A 5,514-nucleotide genomic window follows, 5' to 3' on the forward strand; every position below is an offset into this window, starting at 1 on the left:
CAAGATCCCATTAGACAAATCTGTTTAAGTGGCTATAGACTTTGTAGCTTACCTAACATGCCAACCGTGCCTATGTAAACAGACGCTGCCACGCAGAGTTACACGGGGCCCGAACGAAAAAATTAAGTCCACACAGAATCAATCAGTGCCCACGCCTAGAAAAGAAAAGGCCACTCTGGAATAGTTTCGTATCAGATATTGTGGCATCTGGGCCGAAATCGAGACAGATGCTGTAACCCTTAAACGCTCCCAGCATTTGCGTTTGAACTTTGACGGATGTTCACCGCGCAGAGCGGTAGTTTCTTTCTGTCTGTAATGTTTTGTTTTTCTTTTCTGAACAACTTTTGTTATGTGCTGTTTCCTTTGACTTCATGGAGGTAATGACAGTCCATTTATGAGCCATGTTCCTCGACCATGCGGTTTCACTGAAATAGGTGCAACCTTGGTATATTACCTTTAACTCTAGATTATTGAATGTGTTTTCTTTCTCTTTTTTTTGTTTTGTTATCCTTAAACAACCACAACCATCAGGTGCTCAGCAGAGGAGTGTTAGCATTATCAATTTGCATATTTCCATCTGACCTGTCACAATGACAACTTGCTCATTTGAATGCAGGTCGGGCCACTTTCTAAGCTCCGCCCACTTTGACTGTTCACCAATAGGTAATAGCTCTTTTGGTCAGCACAATGACATGTTTCATTTGTATTCCTGTATTTCATCTGTGTTATTAACTGAGGTGGAAACAGAAGGTGTGTTTCACTACAGCGTCGTTCAGTGTGAGTTTCTGTGTGCGAGTCTCAGTGCCTTCCTACATGCAAATACATTTGAATGGTGACGTGAATGTTACACAATAGCCAAGGGGAATGAAACGACCTTTTTATATTGACGAAGGACCTCAGTTGCGTTCAAATACAGCATTAGATTAGATATGAAATCCGTTACACTACATTGTATGTCAAGCAGCTATCAGAAATCGCTTTCTGCGCCGAGGCTAAGATAGGGAGAGACCGTAGTCCAGCTAGCGCTAGCTCATTTACTGTTATTTCTCTTACGAATAAGCTGACGATTGATTTGACAGAGACTGCTAATGTGTGTAATTGCTGACGAGAGTATTTTCAATCAAGCTATACATCACACAGGGATACTCACCGGTCGGCTCTTGAAGAGTGAGTGAAGCCATTTCCCTGCCACAATGGGTCCGTCCGGATCTTATTTCAGGGCCCGAATGATCATAGTTTCACTGCTGGGAGGGGGCTGAAAAAATATTCGCCAACACCGTACCCTGTAGGGCTGCATCTCTCTAGATCACGCAAGTACCCATCATAACCGGGCCCGGACGGAATCAATGCATCCGCATTTTCCGTAGTTTAGGTGTGGAGCTTTGAGAAGGAGGAATTTGCGAATGCCAGGCATTCCGATTTGGCGGAATTCCACGCACAAAGATTTCGTGTGGACCCGGCTGTGATTTGAAATAACCACGGGTCTGCAGAATGTAACCGTTGCATGTCAAAAAAGAATCGCAAATGACAATTGGCTCTCGAATGGAAGGTGGCATGAAAAAGAAAGTTCTGGGTGTGTGGGCTAACCAGACTTTTGCAGGTGTCTCGAGTACGTCGTGGAGGCCTAGTCGCCTCTGTTATTGCACAATTAGCCTCGTTGGTGTAGGTCACCACAGGGCGAAATCAGTAATCAGCGTTATCCAGGTCCTGATCCATGCCGAAAGCCCCCTCCCCCATTTAAAAAAGCAGCTTGCACTTAATTCCTTACCTTGCCACACATTTAGTGCCGTCTCAAAGTGAATCTCAGTTCAGGTATAGGAGCAGGAGCAGGCCTCGGACAGATACCCTGCCTGAGTACCTTTGACAGGGGCTTCACAGCCCAAGCCTGAGACCCACGTCATCATTCAGTGGGTTTACCAGTAACACAAATCAACCAATCACAGTCTATTCTCCATCTACTCTTAATAGACTTTGTGTCTCAGTGATATCCGGGAAGAAGGAGAGCGGGTGAGAGCCTCAAGCGGTGATCTTGTGCTGGGCCTCCATTCACAACACACAATACATACTGCAAAAATTGATTTCTGAATCAGTATTTGTGTCTCGTTTTCCAGTAAAGTCATCCGAACGACTTTAAGACTAGTTGAATTTACTTAAAAAGCAAAGTTGTGTTTCAGAACATATCTTGAACAACATTTAAGGACATGTTTGCCCATAGGGTTAACAAAAACCAACTTGGCCCAAAACTAAAATTCATGTATTCATCTTTATGTTTCAAACCGGTTTGACTTACTTTCTTCTTTGGAACACCAAATGAGAAGGTTAGCAAAATGTCCAAGCTGCTCGCTTCTATAGGGTCGGTCAAGCTCCAAAAGATGCACAATAAAAGTCTGAAATTCTGAAATGCATTCAAAGCTGTATGAGAACTTTGTGTGACAAATGTAATTCAACTTAAGTTGTTCATTCAAACCTTGCCTTGAAAATCTTGCTTGACAGTCGTGGTCACCATTCACTTTCATTGTATGGAAAAGTGCAGCTTGGATATCCTGCTCTAAATTTGTGTTCCATGGAAGAAAGAACATCAGTGAGTAAACAATGCTAGAATTTTCCTATAATTCAAATTCTTTGAAAACGAGTGTTGTCAAGTGATTTTGTTTTAAGAATGTCTAGATATTTGTACTGAAAAACCAGACAAAAATACTAATTTTTGCAGTGCTTCACACTTCACAGTAGAATGTTTAGATGGACAGTCTCGGAATCTGATAAGCAGGCATGCAACAAGTCAAAAAAGTGTTTATCCGAAAACCATGGATGTTAAAAGACGATGCACTATGGCTGAAAACCGTTTTACCTTGTTTCCCCAGGTCATAGAATCCATCTGGGTGTCATTGTGAGAATGGGAAAGAAATGTCATTAATGTGATTTTGACCCGTTCTGATTTGTAATTAGAGGTTACAGACTATCAATTGCCAGGACGCAGCATGTTGCTTTTGTGCTTACCTGCTTTCATCAGATTCCGAATCTCATACTTGGGTAGACAGCAGCGTTCATAACTAGCTCACACTACAGTAGAAACAACAGGTTTTCTTTCTTTCTCTGAATGCATAACAGTTTTTTTTTCTTTATTGCTTTTCTTTTTTTGTGGATGAGAAAAGACTTGATGATTGACCACCTAAATGTGGCTTAAACTGGCATGTGAAAAAGACCCATTAGTGGCTGGAGGACTCTAAAAATGTTCAGCATTTGGAACTCTTATTAAAAACCAATAAAATGGAAAAAAAAAAAAACTCAAATTATTAAGAAAGTGAATATCACTGTGTAATATTTATTCAACTTGTAATTTATGTACTCTTTTAACCTTTGTCTTTTTTTTGTTTGTTATGACAAAGCATTTATTTAAATAAAGTTATGTATTCATTTAAGCTTGTGCAATAAATTTATTTGTACATCACAGGAATTTGATCTTGTTTATGAGAACAATTTAAATAAAGATTTATCACTAGCCAAGGCAGTAACCACGGGACAGTTTCCCAGATGTCACACCATTATCACACACTGCATGCAAATATAAAGACAACAGATACTGTGGGATTTCAATGACCCAATAGACACACTATCTTGAAATGATCACTTACCAAGTATATACACTGCATATTAATCCATCAGGTTGGCATATGTTAAAGGAATGTTCCGGGTGCTATCGACAGCAACAACTTCAACAATAACGACCTGATTTTGTAATAAAAAGCAACAGTAAAGCACTTACGATGGACATACACACTTGAAAACCACATTAATTAAAATGTGTTAGCATGAGACTAGTGATAGAATCACTTGATCTTATTTGTAAAGCTATAATCAATCTTGACTTTTGCATGGTACACTTTCCACATTTTATAATAATATTAAAGTCATTAAAACTATAAAATAGCATAAATGGAAGTATAGGAATTATGTATCAACCAAAATTAATAACAATATTAAAAGGGTTCACAAACATGCTATTCATACGATTTAATGTATAATCAGATCATCATTCACCTACGAATGTAATATCTTAAAAAGGACAATTTTGACAGATCATACAATAAACATGCTTTTACTGCATAATGCATGCACATGCTTTGACAAAAACACAATCTTAAAATATTTGTTGCTTTTAAACCCTTGCTGGCCCAGTTTACTTCCATGTTAAGTGCTTTACTGTAATCATTAAGAAAAGGTATGTATATGTGTATGTATGTGTTTATGTAATCATAAACATGATACACACACACACACTATAGTCATATGGTCAATCAACTGGGAATATATGACATGCACACATTGTTTGTCTGCTAATTCAATTGTCTTCACTGATGAATCAGGATCTGGGTGATTAACAGAGGAGCCCAGAGAAACTCGGCGTTACAGGATACAGGTTTATTTTTGACTTACTGCATTTAACCTCTGCCCAGAGGCAAGGCACCTGGCTTTCCACAGAAGTCAAACAGATTGCTCAGGAACAAGGAAGTAATTTACCAAGAGCCCCAACATCAAGGGGGGATCTCTGACCGGCAGAAAGGACCAACATCCCCATTCAAATAAGTGAGGAAAGCAACAGTACGGATAGATAATGTGGAACCATGTTTTATCACAAAGCCCCAGGGCAAGTTAGCACAACAAAGCCAAAAAGGCAAAAGTGCCACTGATAAGAGCCTATTATTGCAAAAGATTGTTGATAAATAGGTTAAGAGTGCATTTCTTGGGAGTTCAGAGCTAAACCTCTACTAGTAGTGCTGCTTCTGATTCAATATGTGCATTTTATTTTGAAATGTGATGTGAAATAGGTTGGATAGAGGTTGGAGTCTGGCGAGACTTTAGTCGCCTCAAGGTAATCACTAATGCAGACATACAGGTGAAGTTCTTCCTGGGATAACTCAGGTTTACGGACTCCAGATGTGACGGATCAGGGCTTTGTCCGCAGTCAAGCAGCATTCATTTGTAAGAGCCAGATCAAGTAAGGGGAAACGAAGCAGACCCGGAGAGGAACACGTGTCGACGATTTGATTTGTAGGGCAGTGAACATGACAATTACTATAGCCTTCAAAGAAACTGACAGCTGTATTTTAGACTTCAAAGCACTCACGTCTCTTTTATCACGCAATTAGCTGAACAACTATAGATGGCTCCATCTTATCACAACATGTGGCTCTCCACACCACTCTTTCGCCTCACACAATGATTAGAGTTTAGCGTTTCATCCTCGGCCGGTCCCTGCGTGAGGTAGGCCACTCCTGTAATATTCTTGAGATTCGTTTACATTCTGCTTTCCGTTTTAAAGAAGGAATGCCAAAACAGATGTGATAAGCGCAGATCAACTTCTGTACATCATAGGAAGCTTAAAGGGATAGTTCACCCAAAAATGAAAATACTGTCATTAATTACTCGCCCTCATGTCGTTCCAAACCCGTAAGACCTCCGTTCATCTTCGGAACACAAATTAAGATATTTTTGATGCAATCTGAAAGCTCTCTG

The sequence above is a fragment of the Sinocyclocheilus rhinocerous genome, unplaced genomic scaffold (assembly GCF_001515625.1).
Source record: "Sinocyclocheilus rhinocerous isolate Xijiao unplaced genomic scaffold, SAMN03320098_v1.1 scaffold841, whole genome shotgun sequence".
Classification (NCBI taxonomy): Eukaryota; Metazoa; Chordata; class Actinopteri; order Cypriniformes; family Cyprinidae; genus Sinocyclocheilus; species Sinocyclocheilus rhinocerous.